Source organism: Tachypleus tridentatus, chromosome 6 (assembly GCF_004210375.1).
Source record: "Tachypleus tridentatus isolate NWPU-2018 chromosome 6, ASM421037v1, whole genome shotgun sequence".
Taxonomy (NCBI): Eukaryota; Metazoa; Arthropoda; class Merostomata; order Xiphosura; family Limulidae; genus Tachypleus; species Tachypleus tridentatus.
The window spans coordinates 120,133,318-120,155,479 of record NC_134830.1 but is presented as its reverse complement, the minus strand read 5'-3'; the positions used below and the strand labels follow the sequence as shown (position 1 = coordinate 120,155,479).

Here is a 22,162-nt window from a genome sequence, read left to right as displayed (position 1 = left end):
TAAAGTGTATTCTAGATTTACTTAACAGCCAAGATAGACTCAGGCTAAAGTTAAATAGAATTTTAGATTTTGGGTTTTAGCTATTTGTATAGACCAAAGGTCAAACTGATCCTCTTCTCCAATTGCAGATGATAAACTACACTGTTTAGTGATTACAAACTGTCAAACATGAATGGATTAATTGTGGATATGTATAAGAATATGAATATGAACCATGACTGAACATTACTTATTAACTCCTAAATGTTTTATACACCATTGGAAATCTCAGTGTGCCCTTAAACTTGCTGTGAAACTAATGATTATTTCAGACTCCTTGTTACGTGCATTTCTGGAATACTTGGTAAATTTATCAGTGATACAGATATCATTTTTAGATTATGATTCTTATAAGCATATTCTTAGCAAAAGGTTTAGTATACATACGTAGCTATAAAAGTAGATATTTCCTTTAAGTGTATTTTCATCTCATGTCAGAATTTGAACAACTTAGGTACAAGAGCTTCATCGTGAAAGAGATGCAAATGCTACCTCTGAGCTTGATGCCATGTTAAGGGAGGCAAGAAAAGATAAAGGAAAAGTAGAGGAGAAGGCAATGAAGTTACAAGAACAGTTAGCTCTGAGTCAAAGAGAGACAACCCGATTAAAGGAGCAACTGGGTCAGCTACAGGAAGAAACTATGGTAAGAAAGGTTTTCATAACTACACTTATCTTTAACCTGTTTTTATTGCTTTTGAAAGAGCTTAACTACCCTATCTGGCATATAATTCTGAGAATTTAGTCAGCATAACCAAGAATTTGAGTTGTTTAAATATTTGACAATAAAGCCAGTTAAAACTATAACCAAATGTAGTAACTTTGGCCAGGTTGTGGCCAGTCAGTTTTATGGCTGGATGACTAAATTGCAGTCATGTAGAGTAATGAGTTAATCATGATTATTTTCTAGTAATTTAAAACTGTAACTTAATTTATTAGTGTTGGGACTTGGGAAAATAATCAACTTTATAGCAATAACTGAATACACTAATTTCAGTATTTGATTATTCCAGTTATCCAAGTCTCTTGTGATAGTAACTGATTAATGAGCCAAAAGATTAATCAACTGTTAGAATCAACTTATTACTAAATTTGTAATCATGGGATCAAAAACATGCACTTCTTTTTCAAAATCATTTGAATTCTAATTTGTTTAAAAAATGGCTTTGGTATCTGGACTACTACTAAAGTATAGGTCAGACTGTGAATATTAGGGCTTTAAGATACTGTTAAGGTAATTCACATCCACATTATTTCACATTTATCATAAATAAAATCCATGCAACATTTATTTGACCAACTTACTATATGATTTAAATCCTTTTGTAAAGCAGCAGCAGTATTGTCACAGCCAGCAACACCAAAGATCTTAATATTCTCAGCAAATATTAGTTTATTTACTATTTCTTCATCTGTATCATTGATGTAACTCAAAAAGAGTAAAGATTCTTTGACTGAAGTCCATTTGTTACAAACCGTTGTTCTCTTCCATCCAACTAGCTAATTTATTCCTAACACCTGTAGTTTGATCTTGTTTCCATTTATCAAATGTTCAAGATGTGGAATATAGCTTAAGTCTTTATTATAAAAACCAAAGAAAAGCACAATTCATTAAAAGAGCCATCTCATAAACATCAGATACAAGCCTTCCTTTACTGTTCCTCACAGGTCCTACCCCATTTGAACAATTTGTTAACCATTAATGAATTTAAAGAAAAAGTTAATTTTTTTTACATTTTCTGCCAACCTTTTGTGATGCATTCTTTTTGATGTCGTAATTTGTTATACCGCCAACTTTCTTGATTTTATATAATATTCTTAGTCTCGTGTCACATCATAGTTTAAATTTCTTAAATTCGTGATTCTTTCTGACATTATCTCTTTCACACTTTTTGAAACAACCTGTTTCTTTTATTTGTAGCTACCCTGTTCTTTCTATAAGGAAAATGTTTACCTTGAATATTTAAAAAAAATATGTTTAAACATTTTCCACATCTGATCAGTGTCTCCAAATAACTCGGCTGCCCAATTCACAACAGATAATTCTTGTTGCATCCCTTGTGTGATTTGTGTTACGTTGTGTTTAGTAAGGATTTAAAGAATGGGGATATATTTATAGGAAATGATCCAGAGATATGCACCATTTTAGCTTAAATTTAGAAAAAATAGAAAACTATTAATTTAAATTTAACAGTGAGAAAACAAGTGATGTACCTTAAGTTTAGATTTGTTGATAAATTATACTCTGTGAAACTCATTACATCAAATACAGTGTTTCTTTATGTGCAAGCTTACATGACAATGAAAAGATCAATCTCTCCAGTTTAAAAGAAATTGGATATTATTCCTCTACTATACCATAATGTTCAGAAATGCATCATTGATTATCTTCAATGATTACTTACTTGTTACACTTAAACCTGTTAGAAGCATTTTTTGCAGATATTTTATTGTCAAACACTCAAACTTAATTCCACTTGTGATTTGTAAAGTTTTATTGTTCTAGCTGTTATATTAATCCCCAAAAATTGTGTAACTGGCTACTCACTAAATGATTTTTCTGCTTTGTTTTTTGATATATTTGTGCCAAGATCATTGATAAATATTTTCTCAATTATAGACAAAACTCTTGAATGAAAAAGTCTTAGTTTTAAATAAATTTTTGATAAAATAAGTGTGAACTTAAACCTAATTTTGAGTAATGAGAAATAGTTTAGTAATGTTATTCAGGGTCAATAAGATATAATTTTGATCTTGTGCGTATTAATTTTGATTAAGCGTGTAACAAAAATCTTTGTGAAAGTGTTCACATGCATGCTATTAAAGGTAGTGAAGAATAATGCCAAGAAGGAAGCGTCTGACTTAAAGTACAAAGTAGAACAGTTGGAAGCTGATAAAGCAACGGCCCAGAAACGATATGATCAAGCAGAGTTGAAGTGCCAGCGCTACCTTGAGGATAAAAGAGAGTTAAAAACAACGATCAGCGAACTGCAGAAGTCCTTGAATGAAACCCAAAACCAGTTGGAAGAGATGAAGAAAATGATTGATGAAACTAAGCACAAACATGAAACGGAAGTAAGTTTACTGTGTCTTCGTGAAATCTGGAAAATAGTTTTTTTTCATAAAAAAGTGTTTGTAGCAATTTCAGAAATCAAGTTTTTAAGTAAACATAGAGTAATAGTTCTCTAATAGAATTAATTTATATTTTTATTTCAAATAACTTAGTATTTACTGCTGAAAAGAAAGTCTTTATATTTATTTGCAGCAGCATTTACACTTCTGGTCTGTTTCATGCTTTGAAGCCACAAAATAACTTAATGTGTTTTAATATTTTTGAATTTGTTTTATCAACATTTGTATTATAATTTATTTGTATTTCATATAATGCATTGAGTTATATTTTAATGTGTTGTTTCATAATGTTTTTTCTGTATTTTTATTGTTTTTTTACACCATTTTCAAAGAATGTGTGCATACAGGGTTGAGTATGTTTAAAACTTTTTAAAACCATTTCACTGTTACAGTCAATACTTCCATAACCTGTGATGCTCTGCTCAATAATCATGCATCTTGACAGTAGCCCAACAGCATAGGTTTCATTGCAAGAGGTTGTCACACCCAAAACACACACACCTCCCTGATGCTTCCAATTATCCATCTAGTTTATGAAGACATCTGCTTCCCATTGCAAATTCCAAGAATTTCATTGTATTAAAAAAAACCTAAGTGATGCATTTGACAACTTAAACAGAATATTTTTATATGGAAGAGCATGGATACTCCTTTTATTCTCCATCTGCTTGAAATGCACAGCAGTTGAGGTTGAGTAATGACTAGAAACCTTATCTTAAACCTGTACCATGTTGGCTTTGTTTCTAAAAATCTTTCTTGTTTATATTGTGTACCATTTCATAAGATAGATGGATGGTTTTTGTTAATAACTTTTATGTTACTGGATTTTTATATATCACAAGAAGCTGTATTTTGCTTAACACAGCTAGGGATGACTTGTTCCAGGTCTTTCTGGATAGTTTTGGTTACCAAAAATGATTCAAATTGCCTTTAACTCTTTTCAACCAGATATCTTGGATTTTTTACAGAGACAAAATCATGACCACATATTTTGAAAATTATTTATGATCCATCCCCTCAAATGTCCTCCAAAATGAAATTTATAATTTCGGTTATACTGAAATATCAATATTTTAAATATTCTCATATAATTTTTATTAACATTTTATTTATATGAAGTAATTTAAACAAATTTGATATGCCAGGTTGTACCTTTAGATAAGCCATGTTAGAGGCAAACCACTACCAACTACTGAAATTATCGGTGAGGTCAACTATGCCATAGTAGAAATAGTTGTAATGGCACCAGACTGCTATTGCTGTATGTGGCTGTACTCCAAGTTGAAGAGAAAGAACCTAAATGACAAAGATATTAGCCCTTTAACTGCACAATTTACTTTTAGGATGATTCTCAAAATGTGTCAGTTATCCACAGAGTATGTATTTGACCCTTGTTTTACGTTTTTCAATATTGAAAAGTAATATTCCTTGAAAAGTGAACTGGTTAGTGAAAAATAATGATTTAAACTAAAATTTGGGGAAAATTAAAAGAAAAGTGGTCTTCAGTAAATGGCATAAACAGAAACAAAACTAAGTCAATAAGAGCTCAAAATCATTATAGAATATAAAACAAATTATTCAGATAAATAGTGTTTTTGTACAAACTTTGTTTATGCCCCTTCAAGGTTGGCAGTTTTGTAATGAGGCATATAAACATCCAAGTTTCATGATGTAGAAACAGATTGCAACACATACGTAGGTTTGGCAGTAGTTTCAAGTAGAGGGGAATATTCATGTATATACACTGATTGCAAAATAGAGATTTACTCCTAAGCTACCATAGTTTCCCTCCACTGTAATATAGTTTGGAAACCATATGTGGCATATGAGCATAAGGTGATTAAATGTTATTTACATTTCAGATCATATGCCAACCATTAGATTTGTCTAAAACATGATGGGAAGTTGTATTCTGTAAGAGCAGTTTTGCTTTGTTATTAATTTAATCTTGCAAGTTCTAGTTTTTTTGAATTTTTTTGAAAATTGTTTTTGATAATTGTGAACTTTAAAAAAATATTTAACAATTTCAAGTTTTAAAACCTTTTAGTGAAATAAATGTTTCATCAATGAATAGACAGATGAATGGAAACGGTTCCAGGATGACCTGTTGACCACTGTTCGTGTGGCAAATGACTTCAAGACTGAAGCTCAACGAGACAGAGAGAGATTAGAGTCGGAGAACAAGATGTTGATAGAGAAGACGGCTAAATTAGAAGCTGAGATGCACAAGTTAAAGGTAGCAAGATAACTGATGGCTTATTTAAAGGAAAACTGATTGAAAAAAGTAAAGTAACTAATTGAATTGTGTTAATCAGTTCTTGTTGGACATAATTTTTTTTCAGGCTTAATCTTTACAATCTGAACATAACTTGCATTTGTCATGAAGTAACGTAAGCTTATTACTAGCAATCAGGTCATTTCTAGTCTTAAACTTAAAACAGTGAATTCTTCATAGTATATCACATGTCTTTGAAGTTCATTGTTCAAAAATATCTGTTCATTTATCACCAATATATTTCAAAGCTTGTATGTACTCACAAGTCTGTTTGTAAACTGTAAAAAGTTGTCTTGACTCTTGTTGTTTCTCTAGTGAAAGTAAAAACTAGGTGGATAATATCAATCAAGAATGATCTTGTTATTCTAAGATATGAAACTTACAGTAATGTGATATAAAGATACAAGTCTTTGTAATGAACCTAGAAAAAAAAATACCATGTATTTCAACCTTTGTGAGAGATACAGTTTACATAAAGTAGTGGAAAATTCTTAAGTTTTATGAATTTTTATGTTGGAGAAAGTGCACTAATTGTTAAAGAGAACATAATATGATTCTCTGCACCTTCTTCATTATATTTAAGTATTTTTGATAATTAAGAAAACATGAATTGATGATTTGTTTTCACATGTATTTACTTTGTGTGCATTTCACTGTCCAACCATTCTGTTACCAAAGGAAAGAAACTATTATAATCAAAATATTTAGCTGTATTAGTTACCAATTAAGCACTACTATGATTGTTGAACTCTGGTGTATTAATAGAGGAAAACCATTAGATTAAATGATTGTTAAATGTTTCCTTCTTTCATTTGTGTGAGCTCATATGGATAAAAAAATTTTTTGGAAGCTGTAAGTTCAAAACTGTGTGTAGGTATAAAGGTGTTAGTTAAAAACAAACCTAATACATCATGCTTATAAGATACTTTTATCTTAGTCACAACAAATGTAATAAATTATGGGTTTTGCAGTACTTTTGTCTTATTTAGAACAAATGTAATACATTATGGGTTATAAAGTGGTTTTGTTTTAGTTAAGACAAATGTAATACATTATGGGTTATAAAGTGGTTTTGTTTTAGTTGAGAAAAATGTAATACATAATGGTTTTACAGTAGTTTTTGTCATATTCAGAACAGATGCAATACATTATGGGTTATACAGTAGTTTTTGTCTTTATATATTTAATTTTGGTTTAGAGATAGTTCCTGAAATGTGTATTTCAATATTGGGTGTATTAATGAAAGTACCATTTTCACAATTAATATCCTACAATTGACAAATATTATAAACAGGTTTAGAAGTAATATCTGTACACATGTAATGCAATTACTTATACTTTATTTACTTACAACTAAAATATTTTTATAACCACTAAATATTCTTTATATTCTTAGACTAAGGAAATGGAACATTTGTTGCCCACTTCTCAGCAAATATCCAACTCGGTTCGAAGCATATCCAGTAATAGCAGTCTTCCCAGTACCGATCCAGCTGTTATTAGCTCAGTGGAGAGAGACTTAGCTGTTACACGCCGTCAGTTAGGCTCCACTAAGTGGCAGGATTATCGCAATGGTCCACAACTTTCAGTTCGTAGTCTTATTGAATCTATTGAGAGTGCTACTAAGCAAGCTAAAGGTGAGGGTTGATCCACTAATAACACTATGTAACACAAATTTTGTTCCTGGATAGTATGTGTTATTTCTTAATTGCTTATGTTATAAAAGTACAGAAAATGGCCATTATTCCCTTCAAACTTTGCTTTTGTGATCCAGATAATGAAATTTAGAAATTAACCTATTTTCTATGTAAAAACAGGCAAATTTGCACATTTTCATTTGCATAAGGTCTGAATAAGACAACATATGAATCAAGATTTACATGTATTTAAATTAAAGTTATACAAAAATGAAAAAAAAAATATTTAGAAGTGAGTAGTTTTTCAAGATTTGCGACTGTAATGTAAACCACTTTCATGTATCAGCCCCCAAATACAGTCTCCCATCATGTTTTCGTTATATGCTCCTTGGTAGCAGCATTTAAAGCCCAGTATATCTTGGTGGAAGCACTCGCCTTGCTCATCTGAGTGTGCTCCCATGTTCTCCTTGAATTTATCAAGATGAACAACACCAAGGATATGGACCTTTTGCCATAGTTCTTCACCAGAGCCTCAACCAGTTCCACATAAATTTTGGCCTTGTGATTGCCCAAGAAGCTCAGAATCACTGTGACAAAGCTGCCCCAAGTTTTTTTTTCCTTCCAACTGAGTTTCTTGGAGAATTCTGTGCACTCCAGGAACTTCATTGTTTGTGGTCTAATGAAAACACCAGCTTTGACCTTGTCCTCAGACAGCTCAGGAAAGAAATCTCGAAGGCACTTGAAGGCTGCAGACTCCTTATCAAGAGCTGTGACAAATTGTTTCATAAGGCCCAATTTTATGTGCAGTGGTGGGAACAACACCTTTCTGGAGGTTTACTAGTGGCTCACACTTGACATTGTTCCTCCCCACAGAGAACTCGGTTCGTTGTGGTCAGTGCTTCCTCTTGTAGTGCACTGCGGTGTTATTATAAAGAATAAATTTATTTCATCCACACCTAATGTTTAAGAGGTTCATGCAAAATATTTTGTGATATTTTTTCTATACTATTGGAAATTTCAAAAAAAAAATTTAAAAAGGTTTAAAATTTGTATAATATAAAATCTTAGTATTTAAGCAAGCAAAAATTTTCTCTCTCACTATCTAGAGTTTTCTCTGCCGTGCTCGCAGGTAAAATGAGGTGCCCAAGGTTTGTCTTGATCCCCTGACAGGCATGCCAAAATATACCTTGTAGGATTCACACATTTTAGCAGATGCTGTCGCAGAGTATTTTTTGCTATTGGCCACATACATAGCAGAATGCATCTGGAGAATGCTTGCAGCTTTTTGATGTCATCTCTGATAAGATCAGATAGGTCTATGTATTCACTTAGATTGCTAGAATTGTACTGAAGTGATGAGTGGTGAGCCCCTGCATGTATATTACTATGGAAGTTCTTGTAAGTTCTGCAACATTCTAGAAAGTTCTTGAAAATTCTCTATCAACTACTCAGCATTGAATCTACCTGTAATGTTCTGGAAAATGGGTACATTTTCAAATTTCATTACCCAGGTAACAAAAGAAACGTTTGAAGAGAAAAATAGGTATATTTTCCATTTACTTTAGGCATAAGTAATTGGGAAATAGCCTTAAAATTTTGTTACACAGTGTGTTTTCTTTTATATAATTTGCTCTTAGCTGCATCAAGTATTATTTAATCCTAAACAAGTAGTAAGAAAAAAAAAAGATTGCTAAATAAAAAAGCCATATAGGCTAGCTTCTAAAATTGTAAAAGTGTAGCAAACAAAATGTGGGTGGAAATGAACATATCACTTGATTCAGCTAATGATCACATAACTTACTAAATCATCTTGATTTTACATGGAGAATAAAATCCCTGCATTACAGAGTTCTCCATTTTGTCTGTTGAAAGTTTGGTTTTTAAATAAAAAATATTGTAAGCCATCTCGACTTAACATGGAAAATAATATTCCTACCTTACTTGCTTTTCCACTTGCCCTATTGAAATCTTGATGTTAAAATATATCAGTTTGTAAGGAATTTTTTTCTATGACAAAACATCAACTAAGTTTAACAAACTACACAGATAAAACACTTTTGTTGAATGTTAGTGGTAAGTCTGTAGTGTTGAAACAACACATACAGATGGAATATATTAATTATTATTTGCATAAATTGTATTTAATTAGATATAAATTTGATCTCAACTGATAATATGGAAAAATAATGATACCTAGTCTTACAAAGGTAATAATGACACCGTGAGGTCTTGGTGACTGGCAAATCTTAAAATGTTTGTCGTCTGTTTTTATTTAATGATTTATAAGTAAAGTGTTTACCATTTCATTCAGTAAAATAATCTATCAAAAGAAATACTGTAATAAATATCAAACAAGATGAGTTTGAATGGATATAAATAATCCAGCTTTTATGATCAATAATAGAAATCCTTTAAAATTTTAAAATGAAATAACTTATTTTTATGATTTGTTTTTGACTTTTCAAAACAGTATCCCACCTCAAATTTTGGGAAATTCACACACTAAACATGATAGAAATACTAAATCAACATGTATATTTTAAGATTCGTGCAATTTGGTTAAGCATTTTCACTGTGAGAAGGAAACGTTGTGTTATTAATGAATCCTTTGAGTCCAGAAAGAAAGAAATTAAAAGTTAAAATTAAAAGAAATTAAATAAAAAGCAATGATATTGCTTTAAGTATAAGAACCTAAATGATATGTCAGTGCCCACGTTACCAATAACTATCATGTGGACTTTCATCTTTTATAGAAAATAATTTTTGTTTTTCTTTATTATTCTGATATTTCGGTTTAGTAAATCATTTGTATGAACTAAGTATTAATGGACAGGAAAGTGTTTTCGGCACAATACGTATTTTATGTTACAAGTTTACTAAGGGCTAAAATTACTGTAAATGAATGGTAATGTTTTCGGAACTACTACCTACATGATTGATCGTGCCAAGTCTAAAGACTAGGATTACTTTGCTCTAGATTCCATTGTAAGAATAATTTATGAAAGTCAACCTTACTGTGTTTCTTGATAGATTTTCCAATGTATGTAGACATTGGCTTCCAGGGTCATGTTTGACCAGTGGAAAGACTCAAAAATTCATTGAAGCTTTATCTTGATAGTTAAATGATCAAATTGGGTTCATTTAATTTCATGTTTTTTTGGGTTTTTTTCACCATTGTGCTAATGAATTTTTTTTTTTTTAACATAGTTGAAAAATTGTATACTTTTGGCATATCGGTAATTGTCAACCTGAAGTCCTTGTTTGTTAGAATGTTGAAAGTATCAGGAGACTTGTGTAACTTCTGTACAGTGATGACTTAGGTTCAGAGGATTTTCAGTGAATTATTTAATATTTTTAGTTGAAGTAGCAAGTCATTGGTTGTTGTTGTTTTTAATGATTAATCAGAATTGACATTTTGTAGATAAGTTCAACATCTGTTGCCTTTGATTGTTGCCATATAAGTACATTTTGTACATTGTTTAAGAGGAACCTCTGCTTATAACTCAACTGTACCAATAATTTCTAAATATCTTTCTGGGGTTCAAAAAGTGTTTTCTGTTTGAATGAAAATATAGATATTGTGTTAACCATACCTTATGAAACTTTAGTTTTCTTTATTTTGTGCATAAATAACAGGGTTTAGATTAGTTTGCAGCCAAAGAGACACAAATTTCATTGGATGGGTAAATTGGGATATTCAGCCAAATGTTGGTAGCATCTGCTCAGTTTTAAGAAGGTAATACTGATGTGCCATTATCATTATTGTGCTTGTAACAGTTGATTTATTGAGATGTATTATTTGGCTTAAAATGATCTGCTTTCCAAGAATCGGAAAAGATGTTTTTTGTTTCTTACCATGGCTGTTATTAGCATTGCCTTTATAATGATAGCTAACCTGTTGGATAAACTGAAAACGTGACTAAACATTTGTATTTATTAGGTCCAGGGAGCAGCCGTAGTTCTTCTACCAGTAGTCTCAACAGCATTGCTTCTGATAGCAGGCTTCCAGTTAATTCGCTGATTATTGGAAACACTAGCGACATCTTTGTGAAAGTAAATGAAGTTTTAGGATCCCTAAGTATTGTTCAGCTTGTAACCATGGTGAAGTTATATAGTAAAGGTCTTTATTTAGATTATATTATTTATTAATTAAATCACTTGAGGATCAAATATTAGTTTATTCAAACATTTTGGAGTCTTGTAAATGAAGTTAGTTTTACAATATGCATTTCATGTTCTTAGGACTGGTGTAACTTGGCATTGTGTAATATAAAGAGCAAGTTTCATGAGGTCAGTACCAAATGTATAATTTTCTGCACAAAGTGACAAATTATCTCAGTATGTAGTTACTAGAAAATTCATGGTTGATAGTTGAAGGCTGTTAATTTTAAGTCTGTAATGTACATACTTCAAATGACAACTTTAGTAATAATACCTATTATTCAGTCTCTTCATTTATTCAACCTGTTTAACTAGTACCTTTAAGAACATATTTAATACTTTGTTAAAAGAAACAGAATTCATGGAAGAGACAAGTTACTAATTTTTAATGGTAATCATTAAGTCAAGAGCAATCTGTAAGGAAATTACAAAGGTATTCCATTAAAAAATGATTTTACTCTGATTATTGATGTATATGAAGAGAATTAGCTCTGGAAATACAGAAAATTGCATGATGAATGTACTTGATTGAGTTATGGCCTCAGTCTGTTGCTAAATGTGTTCCATTTTATATAGGAATTGTTTATCATTGGTCGAAATCAAGATTTTAAAATTATATGAATGGACAATACATCATTGTCACTGAAGGGAAGTTCAAGTGCTCTCTAGTGTGATTGGTGCTTTAGTATTTGCATGTTTTTTAGTGTGAGCCTGTATTCATCTCACCTTACTGTAAAGATGATTCATTGTATATAATGAAAGAAGTAGCTTCAAAACTATTACCATATTACTCGCATTCATTGTTCATAAGTGATTAAAATCAGCACTACAAAATAATAATGAATTTAATTTGTCAAAAAATTATTTTGTGAAGTCCTTTAGCATTTCTGGTTGTATCTGTGAAGTCATTACAGATGTTGTCTGTGATAATAGCACCCACAAGCACTGTGGATATCCTATCAATCAGACAAAATCCAAAAGCAGATGAAAAACTAGTTAGCAATCATGGAAATTCAATTAAGGGTTTGGAGTTGAGTGTTTATACCTACAATGTTTCAATTCCAACTGTCTTTTACTGTCTGCAGCCAGTTTTGGGAAGGCAGTTACCCTTAAAAATTCTAATAATATCAAAAGTAAAAATAAAATGAAATGCCCTAAAAATATTTCTACTAAAAATTCCACCCTTAAAAATTCTAATAGTTTGTAATAGTAGAAGTAATATTAAACCCACCATAATAATTCTTATACAAGTAACTTCCTTCCCACAGTTGGCTGCAGGTGAATGAGTCAGTTATCACTTTCCTTAAAGTAGGGTGTGAAATTAGAATCTAGTGGGGTTGTTATGGATTAATAGTAAAAGAATGAAGGGAAATGTTATCTAACATTGTCCTTTATGTGATGTTTGCTTTTTTTTAATGGCTAATAATTCTAATGATGGATGTTTTGCTTTTCTATTAAGGACAAATAAACTTATAATCCACATCAGTTGTCTTAAGTAACAATATTCTTTGTATCAGAAAAACACTGCAGGTGACATCCTAGTTTTATATGTGTATTTCATCTACTTTTAAGATAAAGCTCGTTTTTAGTGAAATTGCACAACTTGTGATTATAAATCAAGATACTAGTAGAAATGTGGTGTTGTGTAATGAAGTAATTTCTTTGTTGATATTTTATGTTAAGTTCTGTATGGTTAGTTATGTTGTATAATTCATATTTTGTTCATCATATGAATGTCTTTTATAGGATTAGCACTTCATACTTGAAAAAAGTGGTTTAGATTTTAAAAAAAAGTTATTAGGTCACTACTTTTCCTGTTGCTACATTACAGGATATTTTCTTATGTGTAGAGGAATAAAATGTTTTTTATTGGTGTTGTCATCTCCAGAATACTTGTTTTTATTATTTTTATCAATTTAAAAAGCTTGTTCGTCTTTTATAAAGATATCTAATCTTTTGTAACCTTGTCAGATTTAAAAAACATAGTCTTAATGTTGTAATTTGTGATTATTCTTGTTTATTAAGTTCAGATGATTAGAGGTCATTATCTTGATCCTTGTAGCCACCTCTTCGATCAGTGGCATCAGATGCAACACTTATGTGTGATGGTAAGACTAACGGTCGTACAGGTAGGTTACAGAAGAGTTCTTTTGTGGAGGGAACACCTATCATTCCCACAGATTCTACAGGAAACATCTCGAGCAAAGTTTCAGGAGAAATGGATACTCCAAAGTCTAGCAACTCTCACCCTGTATCCATTCTGGCTAGTAAACTTGATCCCCTCAGGAGAAACAGTAGTTACAGGTATTTCTAGTGTCAAAATAGTAGGGTACATGTGCACTATTTTGTGTGTTTTGATATCTTTCAACAGATGATAAATGTTTTATTTATGATACAATAAAATTAGTTCACATCTATGCTTTTCTTTTAGTTCCAGTGAAAGGTTAATTTATATTGCTTTATATTAATCATAGCCTCAAACTGTCGAGGTATCCACTAAATTACTCTATAACTTCAAAAATTAGGTATATTATTGACATATTAGTAAACTGGTTATAACAGTTTGTGAAAACAACAAGAGAGTTTTGTATGCTTTGTTTTGAAATGTTGGAAATGGGCAGAAAAAACACATTATAGCAAAGGAAAACTGACTCAAAGCTTTGTAACAAAGCTATTTTTTGAGATGAGTGTCATAATGAAAACATACCAAACAAAATGTTTAAATAGAGCCATTTTTAGCTGGAATATCCAGTTTTTTCATTAGATAATGTCCAGTCACTATCTTAAGCTATGATCGTGATGAAAGATGATTTTTTTTTCCCAGTGACAGGTTAATTCTGAAAAGGAAAAATTACCATATTTTGAAGGTGTGTCTTAAAATTAAGTTGCAAGTTTTAAAACAAAATTTGTTGTTCCACTTTAATAGTTTATTTAATGTTGTAAAGAATTTGGAGATGCTAGAAATTATTTTTTGTGAAAATAATGTTTAGTCATAACAGTTAAGTCATTTTTTTAAAGTGTTATTTCTATTTTTATGTTAGTGATTTAGCAGAGAAAAAAGACCCACTGTCAGCTTTAGTAAGAGGAGGAGGTTCAAAGAGGAATGCACTCCTTAAATGGTGCCAAAACAAGACGCTAGGATACAAGGTAAACATACAAGTGTATAAATATTCCTGTTTGTGTGTTGTCGAAATTTTCGTTGTATGTACATTTGTTAATATATTGTCACTAAATGCTACTTTGTAGTATTTAATGTAGTATATATAACAAAATACATATTTTAGAGTGCTGTTCATTAATGAATTGTAGAACCTGTCTTTACTTACATAAAGTGCGGCTTTCCCAAAGTGTTTTAGAAATTATCGTTTTCCCAATTGCTCTAAACATACTACTATACAAGCTTGAGGTGTGCAAACAGCTTTTACCATTGACCTTTGAACTCGTGGATTCTCACTTGTTACAAGTAACTATATTTGAGTTAGTCTTTATTTATGGAGTTATGGTTCACTTACAGTAAGTTAATTACCAAATGATAATGATCGAGTTAATCGGGTGATTATCAAATAGGGTTGACTTAGATGATTGTCAAGTGATTATAGCTGAATTTTTGTAAGATGGTTGTACAGTTATGGTTGAACTAGTCAGGTGATTACAATATGAATGCTGTGGTGCAGTTAGTCAGATGATTAACAAGTTATTACGGTTGATTTACAAACAGGTAATTATACAGGTGTGGGTAAATTGAGTACATATGATCACACACACATTATTAAAGATTTAGTTTGAAAGGGAATATTTTCATCTTTACAAATGGAAATTTCTAATTTTAAATTGTAAATATTTATATGTTTTGCACAAAGTCATTGACTAATGAATTTCTTCTGTAACTATCAACTAATTGTTCAATAAATAAAACAATTAGAAACATACTTTTAATATTTTATTCAATGAGTGGAACTAAACTGGGCTAAGTGTTAGATACGAATATTTCTGTGCATATAGACACAGGAATAATTAATTTGTAACATTCTAATAAAATACTGCAGCTGAGTTTTATACAGTTCCCCTTGTTCAAACAATACAATGAACATATTTTGCAGTAGTGCCTTTCTATGTTATAATGTGAGTTCAGTCATTAGAGAAATGGTGTGAGAAATTTTTAAGTACAATGATAAAATCTTTAATAATGAAACCAGAAACTTTGAATTGTACTTGATGTCATTCTGATGTAGTATCTAAAAGTAAAATTAAAGAGATTTGTTTTACAGCTTGGATTCAGTACCATCTTGAATAGTTTCTAAGTAATTAGTGTGTGAAAAGTTTGAAATGTACATAAAGTTGGAATGTTGTATCGTAAGACAGCATAAGTCATTTCCATTAGCAGCTGATATTGTAGATCATGTCACAGCCTTGTACCTTTTGTGACACACAAGGAATGTGGTGTAGTCATCAAACTGAGTGTTTCCTCACTTCCGTTAACTTGCTTTACAACAGCTGTATTTGGTTTGCTGTGTCAGCTGTTTTTTAGCAGTTTAAATCACACCAAACAAAAATAACTGGTGTTTCTCTCCTTATGGCTCAATAATGCCTTTTGATTTACTTTTTTCTGCTTCAAGTAAATAATACACTAACATCGTTTGTAATGCTTCTGTTTACCTGAAAACAAATGGCACACAGTTACTGTGGGTCTTCCTCTCTTACAAACAGCTGTCATGGTTTTATCACTGTTTTTGTTTCTTCTTCTAGAACATTGACATCACCAATTTCAGTAGCAGCTGGAATGATGGCCTGGCTTTCTGTGCTATTCTACACACCTACCTACCAGACTTAATTCCTTATAATGAGCTGGATAATAAGGACAAAGTAGGTGTCTAATGAGTATTTAAATATGTTTTCAAACTATAAAAATTGATGCACAATTCTAATTAACAAGTTAGACAAACTAGTTGTTTTGAAGAAATGGGTATTTGGGATTTAGTTTGAATGAAATACCTACATTACAGTAACAGTGCAATTAGTGACCAATAAACTGTCTTTAACAGCTATAGACGTTCTGTAACAAATTTTACCTGTTCATGTAATGTAACCATTTAAATAGTTTGATCATAAGTAATTACTACCTCTATCCTGCCTAGTTAATTACAATCACAGAACGTTTACCGAAAGATTAATTTATAAAGGAAAAAATATATATTGCAATTGATCTGTGAATAAAACTTTCATGCACTAGCATTAGTTGTATATCTTATTGTAACCTTAAAAATAGTTATATATTTTATTGTAATACTATTGCTGCAGAGAAACAGTTGTAGATTTTACTGTGACGTCGCTGCTGCAGAGAAACGGTTGTAGATGTTACTGTGACGTCGCTGCTGCAGAGAAACGGTTGTAGATGTTACTGTGACGTCGCTGCTGCAGAAACGGTTGTAGATGTTACTGTGGCGTCGCTGCTGCAGAGAAACGGTTGTAGATGTTACTGTGACGTCGCTGCTGCAGAGAAACGGTTGTAGATGTTACTGTGACGTCGCTGCTGCAGAGAAACGGTTGTAGATGTTACTGTGACGTCGCTGCTGCAGAGAAACGGTTGTAGATGTTACTGTGACGCCGCTGCTGCAGAGAAACGGTTGTAGATGTTACTGTGACTTCGCTGCTGCAGAGAAACGGTTGTAGATGTTACTGTGACTTCGCTGCTGCAGAGAAACGGTTGTAGATGTTACTGTGACTTCGCTGCAGAGAAACGGTTGTAGATGTTACTGTGACCGCTGCTGCAGAGAAACGGTTGTAGATGTTACTGTGACTTCGCTGCTGCAGAGAAACGGTTGTAGATGTTACTGTGACTTGCTGCTGCAGAGAAACGGTTGTAGATGTTACTGTGACGCCGCTGCTGCAGAGAAACGGTTGTAGATGTTACTGTGACGCCGCTGCTGCAGAGAAACGGTTGTAGATTTTACTGTGACGCCGCTGCTGCAGAGAAACGGTTGTAGATTTTACTGTGACGCCGCTGCTGCAGAGAAACAGTTGTAGATTTATAATGTTTTTATCTGAATCTCACTTAAGAAAGTAGTTTACTCTTTCTTCAGATTTTTTGAAATTATTGTTATAGGAACTCTAGTACCACTTGACTGAAAGTAGATACTGTTTGACCCTGAATTGACAGCTGCAAGTCTAAGGGCTTATAATACTAAAAAAAGAAATTTTATTTTAATGAATGTGGTGGGCAGAGCACAGATAACTAACTCACTTTGTAGCTTTGTGCTTAATGAACAAATATACTGTGCCCTAGCATTAGAAATGTACAGAAACTAGTGTAACTTGACTGAAAGTATTTATTGTATTCTAGTCAGAAATGTACAGAAACTAGTACAATTTGAGATAATGTACTGTATTTTAGAGTCCAAGATCCATGTCTGTAGATGTGACACACCTGTTTATGGTTTGTTTTACTGCATTGTAAAAACAAATAAGTGGATAAAATAATTGAAACTTCAGAAAACTTTCTACAGCTTATATAGTATGTTTTGCACAGAAAAGGTTTTATAGGTAATATTTGTGTGAATTCATAGTATTGAAATCTTGAAACTTTCATTGTAATATGTTTTTAAGAATCAAAATATCATATCTTTGTGTCTTGATACAATTATGTAAAATGTTTGTATTTTATTGTATAAGACAGTAAATTTTACCTGTGATTTTAATTCAAACAACACTGCATTCAGTTTGACTATGTCTATGACCACTGGCATTATTTTCTTTACCCATGCTGATAAGGCATAATGTTAGCACAAACCACCTCAGCAACCTTGTCAGCAGAACATGATGTGGTCAAGTTAAGTATTTAACTAAGAACTATAAGATCATAAAGCAAAAAACACATCAAATTTAACTGTGACAGAAATAATTCACAAACATCTCCTTCTAGGATTACATTACTGAACTAAGCCTTTTTCTTATTTCTATGTGAAGCTGTGCTAAAGTGGAAGTTATACTGTTTTATACTTGCAAATAATAAAGAAAAGAAGCTTTTGTTGGCTTTTTTTTTTAAATGGAGAGTTTTGTCTTCTTGAAGCTGCAGTATATGCAATTACATTACATCACATTGTGACAACTTATGTTGTGTAACCATCACCGTCATTGGCTAAATTCAATAAAACTGCACATTTATCAAAGTTACAATACTCCAATTAGGTCTGTTTTGTTAAAACAATTTCTACTTTCTTTTTAGGGTGTCATGAGTGGCTTTGTGTTTTTGGAATCAATTCAGAAAATCCACAAACACTTAATGGTGGCATTGAAAGCACAGTGAAATACATCCAAAGTCAAAATTCACAGTTTTATAAATTCCATTTTTAAGCATGAAATTCAATAACACAGTTCTTTCATTAAATAAATTTCCACTGTAAAGGTTTGTTTTTTGTTTTCCCTTTAACATATGGCAGAACATCTACAAGTTTGTTTTCTATCGTTTTTGTTAATTTGATAGTATGTTTCTTTCTCTCATAACTGGATGAACCCATCCACATCTGATAAACTCGTTTAGATAAGTGTCAGATGTTGAAAGTGTACTGTAATTATTAATTTTTGTAGTTAAAACTGGTTTTTATCATTATTTATTATTATACTTCTTGCTTATCAGAATAATTTTGTGGTTTTTAACAAACCTTCCATTTGACTTAAATGGTTATGAATAAAATATTGAAGGAAACAAACAAAAAGAACCACATTATTCTCCTGAATGTGCTTATCTTCCAACATGGATTTCAAAAAACTCAACAGTTTAGTATAACTTTTTTTCTTTTAAATTCCTGTTTCCTACCCATGTCATTTCAGTTTGAAATATGTTAATTAACTTAAAAGCAAAAATCATCATAATGAAAGTAAAATACTAAAAGTTGGACCGAAATAAAAGGTACATTTGTAAAGGTACCTGTGCTGAACTTTGTAAGTTGGTCTGGCAAATTTTCTGCAATGTGACATTTCCACCTGTTCAGTTGTCCAAAGTTCATTGAACAGGTTACTGGTTAGACCACATTTGGAATATTGTTCTCTGTCTTTGGCTCCTTATCTTAGGAAAGACACTGAATTGTTGGAAAAGGTTACTGGTGACTGCAATGGAGAGGTTGAAAATCTCTCACATTTATTTTCTCTGAAGAGATGGGGAAGGCCTGATTGAGATGGTTTGAGAAAGGGAATTGATAATATTGATAAATAATCTTTTTTCATAGTTAATAGTGAGAATAATAGAACTATGGAACAATGGATATAAATATTCACGATGATAAGCCCACTTTTTTAACCTGAAGGTGACCTAAGAAGGTCAAAACATTGTTCTCTGCTTTATTAGTAGGTGTTAATACCTATAACTGAGATGCAAATATAAATATTGGCAGATTATAAGCCATTTTTATCTGAGACAATTTTATTTTTCAAACAGGGTGGTTGGTCCATGGAATGGGTGGCCTTCAATTCTTGTAGAGGCTGTAAACTTGAGTGAGTTTAGAATAAAGCTCTTGATAGATGTATGAATGATAAAGGCTAGCTCATTTTTATATATTTATTTAAATAATTTTATTTTGGCTTAGAGGATGGGATGGCTTGATTTAAATATATACATCTGTATTTTAAGATAGATCAAGTTAAAACTAACTAGAATGTGATGTCTTCGTATTTCACACACTTGAAAAGATGTCCCTCATAGATCAGTTTTAATAAGCAAAATGACAATGTTGATCATTGCATTTTCTGAGAAAGTAATTTTTCATTTTTATTTCTGTCTTTCAATTAAAACAAATGTTCCTTTTTTTTTCCTTTCTAAAACAATGCTTCTGTTAAAACAATGCTTCTGTGTGTGCACTGAAATATCTGGAAGTTTTTGTGTCTGTTAAAAGCTCGCATAATCTGAAAAGGCTAATATTTCTTGAACTTTGCCTAATATAAGGTTTATTTCCACCAGTAAATTCTAAGGCAATATATTTCATTTACCTGTGTATACTGTATAGTGAAAATTAATAAGAGAATTAATTTATGCCTACAGGTAAGTTTGTTTATTAACTTTCAGATTACTTCTTAGGTTTCAGTTAACTTTTATTAATCTCATCCTTTATTTTACAGAAAAGAAATTTCACCATAGCTTTCAAAGCTGCCGAATCTGTGGGAATTTCTACAACACTGGTAGGTTGGTCTCAAAGAATGTTTTACCATTGTAATTTGGCTGAGATATTGTCAAAGCTTAATTTGAAAGACTGTAGGCTTTGGTTTCCTCTCCTTCTTGACTGTCATAAATTTATACTGGTGATATTATAATGTAATATTATGCAAGCATCAATCTTGTTTCATTAACATAAAGCTTCATGTACTATTTGTATAACTTGAAGTTTTCACATTGAGAACATTTCTGGAATATTTGAACTATTCTACGTCCTTGTGCAAATTAATTGAAACGAATGGTCATTTTACAATATTTTCAGCATGGTGGCCAGTGTAGGCTTGCTAGACCCGCTGATTCCCTTTAATAGTCATTTTTTCACACAGACTGCATAATTAGCTGTGTTTTGCAGTACAGTCGATCTATTTTTGGGATATATGACGAATATTTGAGGAATATTACATCATTTGAAATTGCATTAGAAGGGTAAGGAGACCAGTCAAAAAACAACTTCTTACCAACTCAATGAAGAAAAAACTGTATCAATGGGGTCTGAAATACAAGAACTGGATGCAAGAACGATGGAGGAAGGTGTTATTCAGTGACAAGACTCCTTTCTGTGTACAGGATCAAAGAAGTCTGCATGTTTGCAGATCTCCAGGTGAGAAACTTTCAGAATCTCCCATCAATCAGTTTGTAAAACATCCTTTGAAGAAGATGTTTTGGGGCTTTTTCAGCTACTATGGCATCAGACGCTTACTTATCATAGAAGGTATGATGCGAGGACCACAGTACATCGAAGTTTTGGAGAAAAGAGTCGTTCCAGAATTGAAAAAGAGATTTCCAGATGGATCTGGCATTTTTTAGCAAGATCTGGCTCCGTGCCACACATTGAAACTTGTGAAGAATTTTTTACTACATCATGACTACATCTCTGGTCTTAAATCCTATTGAAAATCTTTGAATAAAACTTGGGAAAAGTGCTGAATTGGCCTGGAAACTCTCTGGTCTTAAATCCTATTGAAAATCTTTTTCAATTTATAAAAAATTTTTATAAAGTTATTTGTATACTGTTTTAAACCCTTAATCTAATGACTGCTTTATGAATAACTATTTTATTCTAATTATTAATGACCTTTAAATGATTGAAACTTGAATTTTTATAAAGTTATTTGTAAACATAATTTAGTGTATATTAACCTAAAAAAACTGATATACTTGTGAAAAGATATATTAATATAATACATTGAAGGAACTTTGAATCTTCTAAATGTTCTATAGATGTTTACATTCAAATATATCTGGTGCCTAAAACATTCTGGGTTCATAATTTATCTGCTTTAATAAAACATATGTTTACAACATTTATGGCCAGCACCAGAATCTTGACAACATAATTATATTTGTTCTGGTGCTTTAGTAAAGCTGTGCCAGGTTTACCAATTGCTTATAAATTTTTTTAAGTTAAGAGGACTAATTCTTAAAGTTTCTGAGAAGAACTGGTGCTTGGGATAAAAGAAAATTCAGTAAATTGACATAAGTGTAAAGAACAGATGGACTAAGTTCAGAATTCAGTAAATGAATATTATTCTGAATGTGGATTGGATATGAAATACTAATATCAACAGAGAATGCCATGAATCGGAAAACCCCACTTCAGTTACTTAAGTAGGTTATAATTAGTTGGTTTCTGCTGTTTAGATGAGTGTAACTAAGGTTGGAAGGTAGTACAAAAGATATACCTTCCAGAACAAGAAACTATTTCTTCCAGATTTAATT

General features: G+C 31.6%; 1 pseudogene across 1 annotated transcript in view; it reads left to right on the top strand.

Moving 5' to 3' along the window:
- Positions 1 to 22,162, top strand: part of LOC143253454 (cytospin-A-like) — a 36,592-nt pseudogene that overhangs the window by 9,367 nt on the left and 5,063 nt on the right. Inside the window, exons 7-15 of the transcript XR_013029636.1 lie at positions 494 to 682; positions 2,863 to 3,111; positions 5,243 to 5,404; positions 6,840 to 7,080; positions 11,021 to 11,133; positions 13,304 to 13,545; positions 14,283 to 14,388; positions 15,988 to 16,104; positions 20,350 to 20,409. The product of XR_013029636.1 is annotated as a cytospin-A-like (transcript). The remainder of the gene's footprint in view (positions 1 to 493; positions 683 to 2,862; positions 3,112 to 5,242; positions 5,405 to 6,839; positions 7,081 to 11,020; positions 11,134 to 13,303; positions 13,546 to 14,282; positions 14,389 to 15,987; positions 16,105 to 20,349; positions 20,410 to 22,162) is intronic.